Source organism: Pelodiscus sinensis, chromosome 6 (assembly GCF_052426305.1).
Source record: "Pelodiscus sinensis isolate ZL-2025 chromosome 6, ASM5242630v1, whole genome shotgun sequence".
In the NCBI taxonomy this organism is placed as follows: domain Eukaryota; kingdom Metazoa; phylum Chordata; order Testudines; family Trionychidae; genus Pelodiscus; species Pelodiscus sinensis.
Window position 1 is genome coordinate 2522444 of NC_143057.1, and position 18784 is coordinate 2541227.

Consider the following 18784-nt stretch of genomic DNA (forward strand, 5'->3'; position numbering starts at 1 on the left):
CATGCAGTTCCTATGTAATGTCAGATCAGCTACTTGCCTTCCCTGGTGCCCACTGCATAGTACAGCTTGCTTTCTCCTTGTCTAGCATAAGGATGTTAAGGGTTGGTCGACTAGTCAGTTTCCCCATCTCCCTATCAGATAGAGGAAGCAGAGGGGAACATGGGGTACTTCAAAGTGGCAGCACCACACAGTTGATCATGAGCTTGGTGCGGCACTGCCCCTTTGAAACACCGGCTCGGTGTTTCCACGGAACCTGGGATCAGCTGGGGATTCCCCAGCTGACCCAGGGCTCCAGCATGGCATTTCAAAGCACACAGAGCCCAGGGTCAGCTGGGGAGTCTCCTGGCTCCATGTGGCATTTCAAAGCAGCAGCACCACATGGAGCCTGGGGTCAGCATGAGTCCCCTGCTGACCTGAGGCTCTGTGCAGGTGCTTCTGCTTTGAAATGCACAAGAGCCCCCACTGGTGACTCTTGTACATTTCAGAGCTGGCACCCGCGTGCAGCCTGGGGCCAGCGGGAAGTCCCGCTGACTCCTGGCTTCACAAGGGTGCTTCCGCTTTGAAATGCACAAGAGCCTGGGCTGCATATGGAGTTCCAATTTTGAATGCACAAGCGCCCTGAGGGGACTCTTGTACATTTCAAATGAGGAATGCAGAAGTGCCTATCAACTAGTCGAGTAGCCAATGGAAATTCCATCGACTACTTGACTCATAAATTAATTGTTATTTAATATCCTTCACCTAGCATAGGTGCCACTGGTTCCCTTTGAGACTGGCAACAGTACTAGATGGTGGTAAGATGCTCATGGGCAGCTGCCAGGGGAGGCAGGTCTTGCAGCGAGAGCTCCCTGTGAGGTTCTCCACCTCTAGTCACCAGAAAGGAGTTGAGGGAGAAGACTGCCTCAGGTTAGGTGCCAGGCTGCATGGAAGCACTGGGCATGCAGGATGAGTGAATCATGAAGTCCAACAACATTTAGCTGGGGAGAAAGAATGCAGCGGCAAGTTTAAAAAATCACAATCACGGTGATAGCAGGCTGATTTTAAAGTTCTACTGTTGATCTTCAGTGACTGATATAGACACTATTTGCTTTGCTCAAGACTTGAGAAGTCCCTAACTATAGGTAACATCTGGTATCTTGGCAGTGGCTTGGGGGAAAAACCACCAAGTAATAAGCAGTGATGCTCTCTTGGTGCACAGTGAGTTCCTAGGTTGAAGCCTTGCTGAAGTGTCCTTTTTCATGTCAAAGAAGTAATGGTCTTAAACATTTTGTCAGTTTCTTTCCAAAACCACACTTTCCCTTTCTTAGGTCAACTGGGCTGACATGTATGCCACCCATATCGTTGTTAGAACAAAGGAGGTCCCACTCACTGGGCCTGATTCAGTACAAAAATATTCATTTTCCACAGCCTCCAAGCTATTTTTTTTTCATTTTTGTAGGAATAGTAAGGAACTGACCATTTTGTACCATAGCATGGTAATATCTCATCACTTGTTCAGTATAAAATAGAGGGGAAAAATGTGATACCAAGGAAAAAAGCTTTAATTTGCTTAATGTTTTGGCTCTGAAGTGCAGGTGGATGATGAGGGATCTACCTCTAGAAAATGTTTGGAAAAAACGAATCTGGATTGACTTAAATGTCCAGTGTGCATGAAGGATATCCTGGTTTTTGTTCTGTTACATTTGCTCTTTCTGCCTTATGGAAAGCCAGAGTAATTAAGTCTGATATTTCTGGAGGTCACTCAATTTTTTTTATTCAAAGACAACTTATATTAACCTTCTTCTCCGTTCTTTACTTTATTCACACTGAAGTGTGGGGGCGAGGGGATGTAAGTGGTTCGTTGTTGTATTGCCTATTTCTGTTTGAAAGGAAGACAGGTTACCCATGAGTACATTCTGTGTGTCTTTACTGTATTCTTATTGTCATGGTTATCTGTGAATCATGACTGCCCACTCCAGTTATCTTGTGCACCTGCATCTGCTGTTGCACCAGTGCAGTGCACTAAAGAGCAGCTTGTAAAAGAAAATGCTGTTTATTGCTTTTGATGGGTAGGAAGCATTGCATCTGGTAGACTTTCCTTCATCATTATGCAGATTTAAGGCTTTTCTTCTCTGAAAAAAGCAGCAGAAATCAGCTCAAACCAAGGTCTTGTTCTTTTCTCAGAGAGTTTGCCAGCCTTGTCTTGCATGAGAGACTGCTAATAAACTCTGGGTATCATTTTTTAATCACATTGAATATATGAAGTTGACATTCCTTTCGGTAAAAATGCAGGTACCCAATAGTGATGTCTTTTTTTCTTTGCAGATAAGAATACTTTTTTAAAAAGTTTTTAAGGAAGATTGGAAAAACGTGAGGTTTCCTAAAGTGCTACTCCAGCCGAAGTATTAAGGGGGGGAGAGGAAACACAATAGCAGAAAAAGCTGTCTGTGAAATCCACTTGTGTATCTGCTTTTTTACTAGTTGTCTACCTGCACTGAATGCTGTAATTTGACAAAACCATGGGCCCTTTTGATACCTTTTAAAATAACATTTTTTAAAAGTTAAGTTCTGCGTTTTTCACTTACTTCCATGTTGAATGTTTCATTTAAAAGACACTGCTAATAGGCATTTCTGGCCCCAGCCAGGGATCCTGAGAGTCGAGCAGCATATTTCAGAGTCATGTGTTGTCCGTGGTCAGGAATGTTCTGTTGTTCAGCCTGTGTCCTTTCTGACATGCCCATGGTCTGCGTTTCCACTGGGGGGGGTGGTTTTCGGTGAGCTGGGGGAGCAGCTGGTGGTGGCGGGTTGCAGGCTAACTGGCCTCGTGGTGCAGTTTTCAGCTGGGCTCTTTTATGCTTCTTATTCAGGATCTGGCCGTGTCTGTCCTGTGGCTGCAGGAAGCCCCCTGGGCTGTGCTGGGGGGGGCAGGAGCACCCGGGAGGATGACTTGGGCCACGCCTCTGGGGGGGCTCAGTGTGGGGGGGTTGCCCTTGCGCGGGGCAGGAGCGTTGCTTTGCGCGGCTGCCGGGGGAGTGGGCGGGGTCGGGACCGGGCCCCCGGCTCGGGCTGGCTCCCCGGAGTGGGCGGGGCTGTGCAGTGTGACACGCCTCCCCGTGGGGGCGGGGCAACCACACACAAAGGGGGCGGGGCAACACGTGTCACTGCGCGCCCCGCCCCCCTCTTAAAGAGGCAGGCAGCGGGCTGGGGCTGTGGAACGCGGTGACGCCATCGGTGCTCGCCCGTCGCCGCGGCCCCGCCTCGCGCGCGCGCGCGCCCGCCCGGAGCGAACACAAAGGGCGCTCGACGGCGCTGGGGCGGAAGGGGAGGGCGGGGCCGGTCCGCGCGGCCCCTCCCCGCGCCGTGATTGGCGGGCGGGGCAGGCAGGTGGGTGACGCTGGGGCGGGGGGCGCGCGGCGAGGGCAGGAAGGCGACGGGCTGACACTCCCGGAAGCGATCGCGCGGCGGGGGCAGGCGGCGCGGCCCAGGCGGCGCGTTGGCGGGGGCCGTGGCGCGGCCGCAGGTAGCGGCTCCTGCGCGGCGGGGGATGGGGCCCTCAGCGCGGCGGGCGGGGCTCGCGGGCCGCGGCTGGTGAGGGGGGAGCAGGCCCCCCCCCCCGTGAGCTGTCAGCGGCGGGGCGCGGGATCGGGGCGCGCGGCGTTGGGCGGTGCCGCTCGGAGCGTTGCTCAGTGACACGAGTCCCCGCGCTCGCGTGGAGGCGCCTCTGCCTTTGTGTGGCCGCCCCGTGCCCCCCGCGTGTGCCCGGCAGCGCGGCGCTGTGCTACGGGAGCGGGACAGGGAGAGGCAGCCGGGACACGACTTTTAAAATTGCTTCCCTACTTGAGGGACACAGTTACAACAGGTGGGGTCGGTCTTCACAGCAAGCCAACTTTTGGGATAATCTTTGCTATTTCCTGCCGAGATGTGCTTTCAAGTGCGGTTCCAGACTGAAAAATTACTCTAAAAAGGACATTGACATAAGCCATAGGTTTCCGAAATGACTAGGTCAACTATGTCAGAATGGCACTAATCAATTTTTTTAAAAAGATGTACATTTGAGTTTGTTTTTATCAGTCCAGCTTTTAACACAATTGCATTTAATTGGGGGGGGGGGGGGTGAGAACAGGAGATACTGAAATTTTAAAAAGTTAAACCTGTTTTTCCATTTAAGTAAAAATTACAAATTTAGGTCAAAATATACAAAGTAAAGGACTCTTTTTGTTTCTTTGTAAATTTCAGCTATCATTGATTAAAAAAATTTCAGTTTGTGTGTCTGTAGAAGTGGAAAATTATCAACATTTATTGATAAATCTAATCTTTCCAAGCCTAAATACAGTCTGTTTTTAAATACACTAATGCAGTCTTACTGTCTTCCAGCCCAGCAAACTCAGCCTGAGAGCCAAAAGTCATGCTTTTGTTTTTCAGGCTCCTGTACCTGCAATAATAAAGATTCTGTGGGCTGGATTCTTTTTTCCAGTTCTATCTTATTCTCTTCTTTAGTTTGCATAGGTGAAACTGAGGCAAGAATGACTATTCAGTTAGAACTTAATTAACATTTTTGCTCATATGGAAGGCAAGATAGTCTTTGTTTTCTGTTCTAATTGCTCTGCAGGACTAACAAGTGCAAATTAGTAAAGCCTTTCATCATTAAAGGGAGAATTGTTGCCACCATTACAGAGCACTGCGCCATAGGAGAATAAACAGCTACTTTTAGGGCTCTGGTTTTCAGGGGGGAGGGGAGGGGTATATCCAAGATAATGAGAATCAGGCAACAGGTGCAAGGGACAGAGGAAAGAGTCTGCAGAACATGTGTGATGGGGAGAGAAAACCAGAATGTCTGGAAGGGAAGTGAGATGTACAGCAAAAGCAATGAGATGAATATCTTTCACTAAGGAAAAAATCTCTACTGCGTTTAATTGTTAAGAATGGAATACATAAATGGAAAAGTAGTAGCTGGAAAATAATATGATCAGTTTTAGTAGCCATGTGGAAATAGCGTGATCGTCAACAAGGATTGTGGTTGGAAAGGGAGATGGCCTGTGGTAGATTATCTATGGATAATCTAAATCTATGGATTATGGGGGGAAAAAGTATGCTAATGCAGTGCAAAAGTTGCAAGGCACACAAGTTGGGAAATAACACCTGGCTCTTATGTCATTTGTATCCACAGATCTCTGTGGAGGATTAAAGTTGAATCTCATGCAGAATAATCTCCAGTGCATGACAATACTACTTTTAAGTGTCTTGCTCGCATTAAAATAGTAATATTAAAGTTTAGTTTTTCTATAATGCTTTTCATCAGTAGATCTCAAAGGGCTTTATGAAGGAGATTAGTATAGTTATCCAATGAGGGCTAAGGGGCTAATGAATCTATGATCTTTGTGTATATGTGGGATTGATGGAGGATATGCCATTTCTGGCCTCCTGCGAACATTTTTCTGTTTCCAGATGCAGGAGAAGGAGCCACCTTTTAAAGTAATCTTTGCTTTCTGGATGGACCCATGTTGTGAATTTAGATTAGGGAAGAAGTTGCGGTTTCTCATAATTGACAGTCTCTCACACAAGTACAGCATATCATTCCACTTCCTCGTGTGTCAGTAGTAACTGCAAATACTACATTTTGCTTTAATGGGTTTTTTGGTTCAAAAATTTTCCTTCTGGTATTTGTTTTTCATCTATCTTGGATGCCATTCTGGGGGCTTACAAGTTATATAACTTGCATATATAATTACAGGCTGCTTGTGGCTGAAGACAAGGCCAGCATCCTACCACTAACTCTTATCTGTTGCAGCCGCATAGTTTTGGGTCTAAAAGTCATATTTTCCCTGTAAAAAAGGAGACCAATGTAACACACAATTATTTTCAGAGCATTTGAAATGGGTGCTACTAAGCTATGGTCCAGACTTTCTTGGTCTGGCTTCCACGTAGAGATTATCTGCAGGGTTAGGGTCCTACTATTTCTAGGTATTTTAATGGCTCTGTTCTAGTTTACTTCCGGTTTCCTTCTGTAATAGGATGTATTTGTACCTACTGAAATGGGAAGTTTTGGTGCTATGGCTATCACAGTGCTTAGTTTTGTAAGACATAGTTTTCATTTGGTAGTTTACTCAAGTTTTGCCAGAAGCTGAGAATGGGCAACAGAGGATGGATTGCTTGATGATTGATTCCCTGTTCAGTCTATTTCATCTGTGGCACCTGGCATTGGCCACTGTCAGAAGACAACATTTAGTCTGGTCCAATATGGCTATTCTCTTGTGAAGTGAGAGAGCTATTCTCCGTATTTGTTTTGTTGGGTTTTCTGGGCATTGTTTGGAATTGCTACACCTAATTTTGTAGTTTCCTTTTACACTATTGGGCAGATGTCCCCCAATTTTAGGTCTTTTTGATTTCATCTCATTTGTTGAAAGGCTGCTGTTGAGGTGATACATTTATGTGTATAATGGCCAGCATGTGCTCAAGAGGGATGAGTGCACCCCAAGTGCCTCCACATTGACTTTTTGGTGACTCAGCCCTCTGGCTAAGACACACACAGTCTAGTCTGTATGAGATAAAGCAAACCCCTTCCAGGATGCAAGTCCAACAGAGGCTTCTCTCAGCCTCTTTAAATCCTCTCTCTGTTTATCCCTGCTCTGTAATAGAGCCGTGCCTAAGGGGTCTTTCACTGGAGGTAGTGTTTCTACTCTCTTTAAGGCCTTTCTGGCTACAGCTCTCGAGCTGGTCTGCTACAGTTCAGTTCCCCAATCTGGGTTGCCACAAAGTCTGAGCCTCTTCCCCCAGGGGCTAATGGGGATTTGGGGTACCCAAGCTTGCACTCTACTCTGTATCTCAGTCCAGCTATCTGCAATGTCCCTTTAAATAACTGCATTGCTGCTGCAATTCCCTGGGCCACTTCCCCATGGCTCCCGCACATTCTTCAGCCTTACCTCAGGGCCTTGGCCTGGTAGAGTCTCAGCAGCCAGCCTGGAGCCCCATCACCAGCTGCACCAATCTATTCCTGCAGCTTTTCTTATATTGACCTGCTGGCTCCTGATTGGCTGCTTTGCACACAGCTGCTCTAAGCAGCTCCTAGGACCTCTCTACTGCCCCTTTCTGGGATGGGGTGTGGCAGGACCTCAAGGCCTGGGCCTAGTCCACCTCATCACAGCATGCAAAACTGAAGTTTAACAGTTGAAGTAAAGTTTGTAGTGGTATGAAGGTGAATATAAAGTTTGTAAGAAATTCCAGAGAGCTCTGCTCAGTTTAGTTTAGTTTATTATCTTGGTCTCATTTACTACTTTGTAAAAAGGAAAACACGCTTCTGTGAGGAATTGATCAGTTTCTTAAAAATGTCTATTGTTGTACAGAAGCCTGCTATTTATTTTGAATGCATGTAGGACAAGTCTGGTATTTTAGTAACCTTTACTGAAATACTAGATACTGCTTGAAGTTGTTTGCAAATTTTGACCCTATTTTGAGAGTCAGATTTAATACATTTGTAATTTTCTGATGTTTGATTGCAATTTCTTGTTTCTAAAGCACAGTTATAACTTAATCTATGTTTACTACAGTTTATAGCTTTACTTGTACTCGCCTTGTCAAAAAGGAGTTTGGTATGGAAGGGAGTACGTAGATTAGGATTTTGGAAATTCCTCCTTTTGGGATATTTCTGCTACAAAGGACTCCTGAAACCAATGGTATAATTGGATTTTTTTTGCAGCAAGCATACCAACATGCATTAAGCCCATACTGTGTTCACTAAAAATAAACATTTTGAAGCACAAATACAAATATTCTTTGGGACTACCGCTACAGGAGGGCCGTTTCAGAAATTTTTACTGGTGTACAAACATAACAATTTCCAGCAGGTAAGACAACATGATTTTGAGCACTATATTTAGGGGAGAAATTCATGTTTACTTATCTGTATTTGAATTTCATACAATATGTTAAAACAAGAACAAGATGTCTTCATTATTTAAAAGTACAACAAAAACTGATCCCCAGATGGTTACTGGGTTCATAATTCCATCTCCAGAAGTTCAAATGCCTGGGGGAAAAGTTTGGCTTTGAAGTTTTTTGTCAAGGTCCACAAGATTTTAAGTTTTATGGACAAGCTTGTGGGAAGTAAATGAAAAAGCCAGGGGCCCTCATGGAGAAAACCTTGTCACCAACTCCTTCCTAATGGAGCTTCAGCTTGAAAAATCTCTTCTGACCTTCATTGGGGTGGGGAGGTGCAGAAATAGGGAGATGGTTTCAGCTAGGTAGACTGAGATAGTTTAGGCTTTGTGTCCAACTACCATCTGAAAGTTGTCAGCACTAATGCTTATGTGACTCCCAGTTGAGCAGAACTTACAGATTCTAAGGCCAGAGGGGACCCATTGTTAGCAGTTTTGACCTGCTGCATAATACAGGTTAGGGCACTACCCCAAAATAATTCCTAGATCAGATCTTTAGAGAAACACCCAGCTTTGATTTAAAAATGTATCAGTGAAGAACATACCATGACCCTTCAGAAATTGTTTTAATGGTTAATTACTCTTATTAACAATTATACATTCTCTCTGATCTGAGTGTCCTGCTTCAGCTTCTAGCCACTGCATCATGTTGTTCCTTTCTCCACTAGGTTGAAGAGCCCATTATTAAATATCTCTCTGTGTAGCTACATAGGTTATAGGCATTACTTAACCCTGTTTGTCAAACTAAATAGGTTGAAGTGTCTTGAGTCTCTCACCATAAAGTAATTTTTCTAGTCCTGCAATAACACTTTTGGCTCTTCTCTGACTCCTCTCCAATTTATCAACTTCCTTCTTGAATGATGGACACCTGAACTGGAGACAATAGTCTTAGTGACTGCACTGGTGCCAAACAGAGGTAAAATAACCTCTCTGATCTTATTTCCAGTTCTCCTGTTGATGCAGAAAGTGAGAGATACTTATGAAGCTGGCTGTTGCACTCTAAAGTAGAGATGTAAAATCCCATTTGTTTAGTTAACTAATTAAACATTAAGTTTAACCAGGTAACTTTAAATGGGGGTGGACTGGAGCTTCCCCTGTGCTGTGGGTGTGGGCATGGGCTGGGAGTCAGCAGACTCTCACAGGGCCAGAAGCGGCAGTGGGGGGGGCGTGAGCTCCTCTGGGGTAATGGGTAACCGTTACCCTGAAAACATCATTAAGGATGATGCTTTCTGGGTAACTGACGGTCTCACATCCCTATTCAAAACCAGTTTGTTTCTTGCTAAGGCCGAGCCCCTGGCTTGCCTGGATCTAGCTCCTGCGGCTCAGGACACCCCGCTTCTGCCACGCAGGTGCTCCAGACACCGCTCCCCCTGCCATCCCACCATGGGGGCTGGAGCACACAATCTACTAACCTGCCCTCTCTCCTTCCCAGCTCCGGTGTGAAAGGAATATGGGGAGTGTCTTTCTCCTTCTTAGTCAGAGGCCACATCAGTGGGGGTTTGGTTTTTCTTTTTTGATTCTCCTGACTGATTTTTCTGTAGGTCAGCAGCACCCAAAAAGGTTCCTTACCTCTTACGTAAACAACATTGTAATGGTTTGCCTTATGGTGCTAAGCAAATCTGGGCTGTTCTGTGGTGGCAGGCTTTTGTTGAGTTCTGCAGGACAAGGCCAGACTTCACTGTTTCTGCTTTGGAGTTTCAGAGACTTCTAATGGATGTACCTTGTCTGTGCAAGGGAAGTGAGAATGATAAAAGAGCAGTTAGGACCATGCACGTCATGAAGATAGCAAAGTTCTCAAGGGATGAGCATTGGTGGAAGCAGTGTGTGTAAGCATAAGAGCCCAGACAAGATGTCTGCCTAGCAGAGGACTTTAGCTTTTCTGGGAAGTCATGGTCTGCTGAAAGGTTTCTCCCTAGTTGGTTCCAGTCCCCTTTTCCATCTAGTGTGTTTTGTCTTTCTGTTTCTCCTGTTGGGAAGACTAAGAACTTGAGACCTTGAGGTCTAGAGTCAAGTTATGGGAAGCTTTCACCAAAGGGTTCTTGTCTACTGGAGATTAATAACTTTCCCTGGTTTCCCACCACTCCAGGTTGAGTCTAACTGTAGCAGGACAGGGTCCTAATTCCTAACAGGAAGCAAGATCTCAACTGGTATCTCCTGTGCACTTGGCATTTTTACACATTTTCCAGTTTTGGGAAAAGGACATGTCTCCGCAGAAGAATGGGAGTCAAGAGGATTCAGGAGAGTGAGAGTGAGGCTGATTCTAAGACTGTCTAGTTTTGCACTCTCTTCTTCCCCCATCTTCCACTAATGCTAGAGAGGGGAGAGACTTTATCTATTCATGTCACTATGTACATTTGTTAGGTTTCTAATCTTCTCAAATAGCTTACGTTTAACATTATTTGACTTCCCCTTAGCCTGAGAATGGATCATACTCATCAGCGTGTGTTTGAGGCCCCCCCCCAACACACAAAAGGCTGATCAGTTCCCCCCCCCCCCCCCCGAAACCAAGGACTGGCTGGTGATCCAGTTTTTTACTTTAATTTTCAAAAGTGACTCTGATATTTTTCACAACTTCCTGTCACACTTTTTATTTAAGCATTGCTGTAGTGTCTTGGTTAAAGTTATCACATTGCTTAGGTTGAAGCTGTACTGTTGTTGCCCCTCAGCACAGGTTGTGCAGGGAGCAGTAAAATCAGTCCAATTAGCATATTTATTATGGTATCACTAATTCACAGAAGAAAACCCAGGAAGGAGCTAATGAAGGCAAAGGGTGTGTCCAAAAAGCAATCTTGACAGAACAACAAGACAGATGAAAAAAATATTCAGGCTGTCCTATGAAGTCTTTCATATTTAGGCTGTTACCTGCAGCTAAGGATCTCCCAAAGGAGTAAAACCATTTAATATAGGTGCTATAGTACTGGCCTGAAGAGCTGCTTTCCAGATATGCTAATGTTTCCTCATGGAGAGACAGCCTCTTTAAACCGTACAGTGGGGTAACATGATGCTGATTGTGAGTGTGCAGTTGGTGTAGGAAAGAACAAGTCATGTTCAGCACAGTATAAAGTCTAACCATGCCTTCCAGACACTCTGAGGCTTACTTGTGTTCATCTACACAGACTGCAGAGGGTGTCAGCATCGTGTTTGCCTGTTGATTCACGAGCAATAGTTTTGTTTACATAAAAGCAGTTTATTTTTAAAGCTAGAGTGTGATGGAGGTTGGGAGAGAAAGGAGGGGAAAGAACAAGAGGGAGACACCCCTAACCTGGCTCCTGATGTTGACCTCCTATGCTGGTCCACTCCCTGGCCTGCTTTGTGAGTCCAGGTGCGAATGTTGCCTACCAAAATAACTGTGATGGTAGCAGTATACCTCTCTTCCACATGGGAAAGAGAATAAACTGTATTGATTCTAAGCACCTTTATGTTGGTGTAACTTGTCCAGCCAAGGAGTTGTACCAATATACTTACTTAGATTTAAAAAGCTAACTGAAATACTTAAATGATTACAGAGCTTGTGTGTAGACCAGGCCTCAGAATGCAAGTAATTGCTAGGTAGGAATGTTAAATATCAGTTAATTGAATAGTCGATTAACCGCATGAATTCTTATCGGTTACTTGATTATTCTGGGGGTGGGGCCAGCAGCCAGTGTGTTTCAGCCTTCCTCCCAAGGAACTCCCTGCCACTCCATGCTGCTTGCCTCTTATAGAGGCACCAACGTGGGGTGGCAGCAGCCCATGTCTGTGGGGGGAGGAAGTCTGAGCTCCCAAACCTGGTGTTAGCTGGAACTGAGCCTGGCTGCCTGCCCACCTAGCTCCTAATACACTTTAAATGCAGAGCCATAGCAGGGGTAGGTCCCAGACCCAGCGTAAGCCAGGCACTGAGCTGGGCTGCTGGTCAGCTTGCTAAAAAATGTACTGTTGGAGAATGCATGTAGTCTACAGCATAAACCAATAAGCTTTTGCTTTCTAGCATAGCATGGAAGCGGCAATTCTTGTACCATCCACGTCACACAAATTGTTGGAATTCATTAAATAATATTTGAAAAATTTGAATTAAATGTCTCGAGTGAAACAGTAAATTGAGATTTAAAGTAGCAAATTTAGCCAGTCTTCATACAAAAAGGCATGCCTTTTTTTACGGTTAATCTTCTTTGTTTTTATTAAAGAGCAGTGTTTTTAACAAATGTTTTTAGGGCAGTATGGTTAATTATCCAAATCATAGTGGTAAAAAATAATTTATGGAAAATACTAGGTAACAGTCTCTAACTGGAAAAATCCACCTTGATGTAACATTAAAATAAACACATTTTACCTTTTGTTTTTTCTAGCAGTATTGAAATTGGTTTGATTCATTTATTTGAAAAAATAAGAACTGCAAAATGTTTTTATATTTCAAAAGATTTGAATTGCTGTTTGCATGCAGCAATTTGTATTTAAAAGGAATCCATTCAGTGTTCTGTCTTTGACATGCAAATACCATTGAAATTCAATTTGGAGAACTTTGATGAGATTGCTGTGCTTTTCTTTAATTCTGATAAGTTGCTTTATCATTACAAAAATAGTTGCTTCAGATGTAATGCATGTGTTGCAACTTCATATGTAGGGCCCTTTTTGTTTGCATAAGTATATACATGGAAAATTATTATATGCATAACCTCGGTGACTACAATTTGCTGATTCTTTTTTGTTGAGGATATTTATGCATTATAGTATGCTGAAATGGACATTTCATTTTTAGATTAAAAAATTAAGTGTCTATATTGTCTCTCTTTCTTCACATGCAGCAACTAAATACTCTAGTTTTTAATGTAAAATAATTGACAACTATAGAAAACAGTTTCAGATTTGTACAGTAGTAACAAATGTCTGAGACCAAAGCAATAAAGGCTAGTTATTTTTTAAAATTTTTCCAGTATTTTAAAAGTTTATTTGGCTTTGCATTCAGTTGAACCTGAACATGAAGTTCAGTATGACTTGCAATTTATGAAAAGAATTGGCATTATTAAAGCAACAGCAATACCAACAGAAAGCCAGACCATATTTAAGATTTAATAAGTGGTACAATTTGTATTCAAGGTTCCAATGTGTTCTGACAGTGGATGAGATGAGGGGACTCACCTCTTACCTTTTTTGGAGTGTTTATTTGCTGTGGGAGAATGAGTTTTGGTGCTGAGTGTCTTATTTTGTTGAACATTATTGAAAGAAGAACTGCTCCAGAAAATTAAAATGCTAAATTGTCTTTTTTTATGGACATTTGAATATGCAGTTGTAAGACCAGCCAGCAGAGGACATCTGTCCTTATGCTTAGGACCCAAAGTGTCAGTAAATCTCACATGTATATCTCACATATATACTAAAAAAGATATCTGTTAATGAGAGACATAAGTATATACTGTTGTGCTTTCATAATATAACGGGTCAAAATGTGATCAGTGGTTTTTTCAAATTTTTAAATGTGATGTTAGTGCATGCAACAAACAGAAAAAATTCTGCATTTTAAGCCATTGTTTTTGTGATTCCAAAGATGTAATTGGGACAAACATTTGCTCTGTGTCCCCCACCAGGTCAAGGGCAACTTTCCAGAGGCCTTTCCACGAGTCTATTCTGACAGTCTGTGTTGGAGTAGAAATATGATCAGCTCCCTATTTTTTCTTCCTTATCAGCACCCTGAGCAGTTTGTGTTGGCTCTGAGAAAAGAGCATGTTTCTGCACCATGCACCATCCTCTCCAGTAGAGCAAACTCAAGTCCTCTGCCTGTTCCTTTGTCAGACAATCCTTTATGAGAAATAAGCCCAACCAGGCAACATTCCAGCAAAGCTCCTGTTGTAGATCAGAATCTAATATTGCTGCTATTCCCCCATCAATCAGAGTCCTGCCGGGATTTGGGGGAGAAGTTCCTGTCCCTTTCAGCTGAAACAGGATTACTTTTTGTATTTGCATTCTCTTAGTGGCTTTGGAGGCGTACGTAAGAATTTGTTTTCTTCAGTGTGCCCCCATCCTCCCCCAAATCTCTCAACTTTCTCCCTTCAAGGTCTCTTTAGGAAACTGAGCAATTTGACATTGTCAGCACTCAGAAAATGGGAGTCATTTCCCACTTCCCTTTTATTGGGGACTGGATGTTTTGTTCCAAGTGTCTTACTCCTGGGATTCAGTAGGGTGTGGTGGTGGAGTGAGTATGCATGTTGCCAGTTTGGGTGGAGGTGGCTGAATTTGTTAGTACAGTACGGTAGGTTGTGCATGCAGTGTTTCAGCTTCACTTAGCAGCCGTAAATCTAGTTGAACTAACGTCCTGAAGGAAGCACACGGCATAATAGTTGTAAATCTAGAAATAGACACTTTATTCAGACTCGTAAAGTTATAATTTTATTCGCTACTACAAGAGCCTTGCTTTACATTTAGGAGTATTGCATATATTTGTCTTAGTAGCTCTTTTTAAGGCCTATTTAGGGCTAGAATTTTGAAGACATATTAAAGAAATGTCTGGATTTATTTATAGATCCCAGGAGCTTTTCACCTGTTATGCTGAGTAGGGATGTTAAATATCGGTTAATTGAATAGCCGATTAACCTCATAAATTCTTACTGGTTACTTGACTATTCTATAGTCCCCAGGGTGGGGCCGGCAGCCAGTGTGTTCTTGCCCCACTCCTGAGGATTCTTCTGCCGCTCCGTGCTGCTGCTCTGTATCAGTGGCAGCAGTGTGGGGTTGCCAGGTAGGAGCTGGTTTGGTAGGAGAGCCATTTTTAAAACCTTGTGGACCGGCTGCCTGTCAACCCACGCTCCTGGATCTAATGCGAGCCAGAACTGAGCTGGGTGGCCTGTCCACCTGGCTCCTAATACACTTCAAATGCAGAGCCGCAGCAAGTGTAGGTCCCGGACCTGGTGCAAGCTAGGACTAAAAAAAATTACTGGTGGTGTGGAAATGCCAGTCAGTAGTATTAACTGATAAGCTTTTGCTTATCAGTTAATCGACTACACTGTTACATCTTAGCATTAGGGATGTAATATGATTGCCCTTTTTTCCTTTCACATCCACAATACAGAAAAAAATTAGAAGTAATATTAATATGTACATTGTTCTAAAATTTAAAAAAAATGCTTTGTCTAGTTTGGTTTGGAGAAAAAGTATATATAAAGACACTGGCAATATATTCTGCCATTGCGTTAGAGGTGTGATTGAGAGAAAATGCTTCAACTTTGTTTTTGTGGTGGGTCCAAGGTGACTGAAAGCTTATCTAGTAATGGGGAATCATTCAAGAAAAACATGAAAAATAAGAACATTGAAAGTTACATTATGCAGGACACACATAAATAAATTGGGACTATTGACCTTCATGCTTGAAGATACAAACTCCTCATAAAGAAAACTTCTAGTCACTGTCAGGCACAGAATAGACCTCTGGACTGGTGTGATCCCTGAGGACATTATTCATTATCGATTAATGGTTACTGATTGTTAGTGAATGGCTCATCTTCACAAATATGGTGCTGTTTGCCGTGGTGTTGTTTCTGTGCTGGTGTCAGGTTATTAGAGACACAAGACAGGTAATATCTTTTATTGGACTATTCTGTTGGGGTGAGAAGTTTTCAAGCAGTTGGTTGCAGTGATAGCTTGTATTTCAGTGTGACACTGAGTATCTTTCCAAGACCTGAATAAGCTCTGTGCAATTTTGAAATGTTTTGCTAGCACACTGTTTTCCAAGGTGAGTTTGTATCAAAACTGCCTCACTGGAGTGTCTATTTTATCTCTTGGGGGAGAGAACTGCCTTTTCAGTCTGTCTTCTCCTGTTCGCCCTCTTTTCTAATAGTGAGATCACAAGGTCATTAATATCAACTTGTTTTGCTCATAGACTAGTTTTCCCTAAGCCGTGTGAGTGTGGCTCATATTGTTACAGAATTATGCCCAGTGACCAGTACTAGTCAGCTGCTGAAGCAGGACTCTTGTGAAGAGGTGAAAATGCACTCAGGCGTGCATCACAGATGTCGTCTTCACCTGAATTGTCCTGATTGGAAAGGGTCTGAATACTCTTTTGAGCAGTGGTCATGGAGGCCAGTGTGCAGTGATAAAGGGATTTAAACAGTTTGGTTTCTTGCTTGAACCCATGTTATACTTCACCTTTGCCCACTTCCTCCATCTTCAGACTCAGGAGTGTGTTGGCAAATAAGGTGGATTTATCTAGTGCTATCACAGGCCTCCCTGGGCCATCTTGGCAGGTTCCTGGATGTTCGTATAAAATGACCATGACAAGCAATGAAGGTGCAATTTTCAAAAATATCTGGGTGTCAAGAGAACTTTGTTCCCCACTATGGTTTTGGGTGACTCCACATGACCACTTCTGCTGTGGCTCCTGAAGCCAAATACACAGGTGGAGTCTGTTCACCCGTACATTCTGCAGGTGAGGGTGGTGGTGCAGTTTGATTCTTGACACAGAGGGATTATTACATGGATATTTTCTCTTACCCCTATGTCACAAAGGCCCTTCTTCCTGCTCTCACCACTGGCACACAGAGAGGTGCACAGGCAGATTCTCATTCTCTGCTTCTGTGTGGATGGAGAAGTTAAGGGTTCCATTTGTGAGTTTCCTTCGCTCACCTGAAGGAGGGGACTTTTTTTCTGCCTTTGGCCTGGCATCAGTACCAGTAGGGAAAAGGCTACTTTTTGTGAAGGCGTTTTTTTTGGGGGAAAGCAAGGTTCCATGAAGTACTCAGTGCTGAAGTGGAAGCAGTACTAAAATCAAATAGGGGGCACTCCTGATTTGGCTCAGTATGCACTATGGCTCCCCTTTTTTCCTCTCTCAAATCGGTAGCAAGAAAACAGACACCCTTCAGGTTCCTGGAATAATCTTTTTGTGGCAGAACCTTTCTTTCTTTGTGGAGACATCCTGACTTGTGATAGCAGTTCAGTGGTGAACGTGCAGTGATTGAAATATTTGCCAGTTGAGCTTTTGCATAATATATATAGTAGCAAAAATGGTGTCCCACAGTGGTATTAGAGGCAGCAGTACTTGTCACCACTTAAGTACAGTAGGCCAAACTGTTGCATGTGGGCTGTTGCTTCTGTTCATATGCTGTATAAATTAAAAATGCTGGGCACATAACTTAAAACTGATAGAGGCAAATCGAGGTTGGATCATGTAGATCAGAGTTTCTCAGCCAGTGGTTCGAGTACCCTTAGGGGTACTCGAGGGAAGTTGGAGAGGGGGGGAAGGGTACGTCAACACAACTGAAATTTGGAGAAAACTTAAATTTTTGTTAAGTTTTACAGAGCTTTATTATTTTTGTACTTTTTACACCCAAAAATTTAATCGCTGGCCCGGCTATGATTAAGTTGTTTAAACAAATGTGTTACAACAGTAGAAAAAAATTTTGTCTGAAAACTGTAGGTCCTGGGGGTGGGTAGGGGTGTGTGTGTGTGTATTTTTTAAAGGGGTACTTTATTTTAAAAAAGGTTGAGAAACACTGATGTAGATCATCAATGGGCAACCCAAGCTAGTGAGTAGGCCGCACGAGTGGCCTGCCTTCATCTCTGTGGGCTGCAAGATTGTCATATTCAAGATGGTCTCCCAGGACAGGGTAGTTTTGCTAACTCTGCTTGTGTACTTACAGTTTGCAGGGTATATTACCTATTTAACTGTAGCAGCACTTTGATTGGATGCAGTGGGAGGGCATGGCTCTCACGGTCAGTGTTACGTGCAATCAGCACACAACTCACTTCACCTGCTCTGGCTTTAGGTGCATGTCACTTTAGTAACACCAGCAGGAAAAAACTACACACGGACACGAGCAGAATTTGGCAACCCTGCGCGTGAGCAACAGTAAACAATGTCTCATGGCCACATGTAGAATCCTGATGGGTCGCATATGGCCCATTGGCCTCAGGTTGCTCATCACTGATGTAGATCTACAAACTAATCATTACTAGCTGTGTTTTTGTGAAGGCATTTCTTGTTACCTTGTAGCTGCTTTCTCTGTCATCTTAAATGTAAGTTTTATCAATTATCCCATTGACCTAATTTGTATGGTGTAGTGACTGCATATATTGATGGGGCAATAATTAGTAATTGTAGCTATGAAGTATCTGTGCTTTTGTGGTGAACTTCAGTTGTTTAAGTGCTAATTTTTCATGATTTATTAGCTTGTATTAATTATGTTGAAGACGTTTAAGGTCAGTGCAATAAATCACATCCCTATAAAGAGAACATAAATCATACTGCATTTTGTATAATAAACATGCAAGCCAGCTTCAGTATCCAGTTAGGATCGCAGATTTGGCCAAGGAGGCAGCGGAGGTTGTATAGTATGACATAATGCATGGATTGGAGATTGCAGTGTTCTTTGACCTTGATCTAGTGATGGGGTTGGAATATCTTTGGAATGGGCATGAGCTGCAGAGTGGGGGCAGTGCAAGATGTGGAGGTGGTCTGAGTTGGTATGCGTTAGTCAAGTGGAAGAACAGGTGCAGAGACAGGTGCGATCATACTTTCTTCAGCCTTTACATCATTAAATATGTCTCTCTGAAATCCAGTGTTAAAGGCTGGTTTCCCTCTTCTGTATGAAGTAGTCCAGCACATGTTATCTCACTGTCTGAACCTGTCCTGTTTACATAACATACATAGTTCTGGTCTTGGCTTCCTTGACCGACCGGTTGCATTCTGTCATCCCCCATAGATGTCCAGGAAACCTTCTTGTCTTTTTTTCCCCCTCACCTTTTCCTTGTCTGGCCAGTGGTCCAATACTGGCATCTTGTGTCCAAGATCCCCTGCCCTCTTCCCTGCTCCAGGAATACCTTGGGGCAGTACTGGTCACTGCAGTGCAAAATAGAGAGGGTGAGTGTTAACTGTAGCACTGTCCAAGGAGTGTAATAAAAGTAACCATTTC

General features: G+C 43.5%; 1 protein-coding gene and 1 long non-coding RNA gene across 4 annotated transcripts in view; one reads left to right on the top strand and one right to left on the bottom strand.

The window, feature by feature from the left end:
* RNF38 (ring finger protein 38) overlaps window positions 1–18784 on the top strand; it is a 154533-nt gene that overhangs the window by 83913 nt on the left and 51836 nt on the right. The window lies entirely within an intron of this gene.
* The window catches only part of LOC102453365 (uncharacterized), an 85353-nt gene continuing 75137 nt past the window's right edge, over window positions 8569–18784 (bottom strand). Inside the window, exons 8-10 of one of the 2 annotated variants that reach the window (XR_012904566.2) lie at window positions 18613–18711; window positions 9480–9635; window positions 8569–8861 (exon numbers count right to left, since the gene is read on the bottom strand). This is a non-coding gene — a long non-coding RNA (uncharacterized LOC102453365). Of the gene's footprint in view, window positions 8862–9479; window positions 9636–15514; window positions 18712–18784 lie in introns of those variants that run through there. The other variant, XR_016349815.1, reaches the window with a different exon arrangement.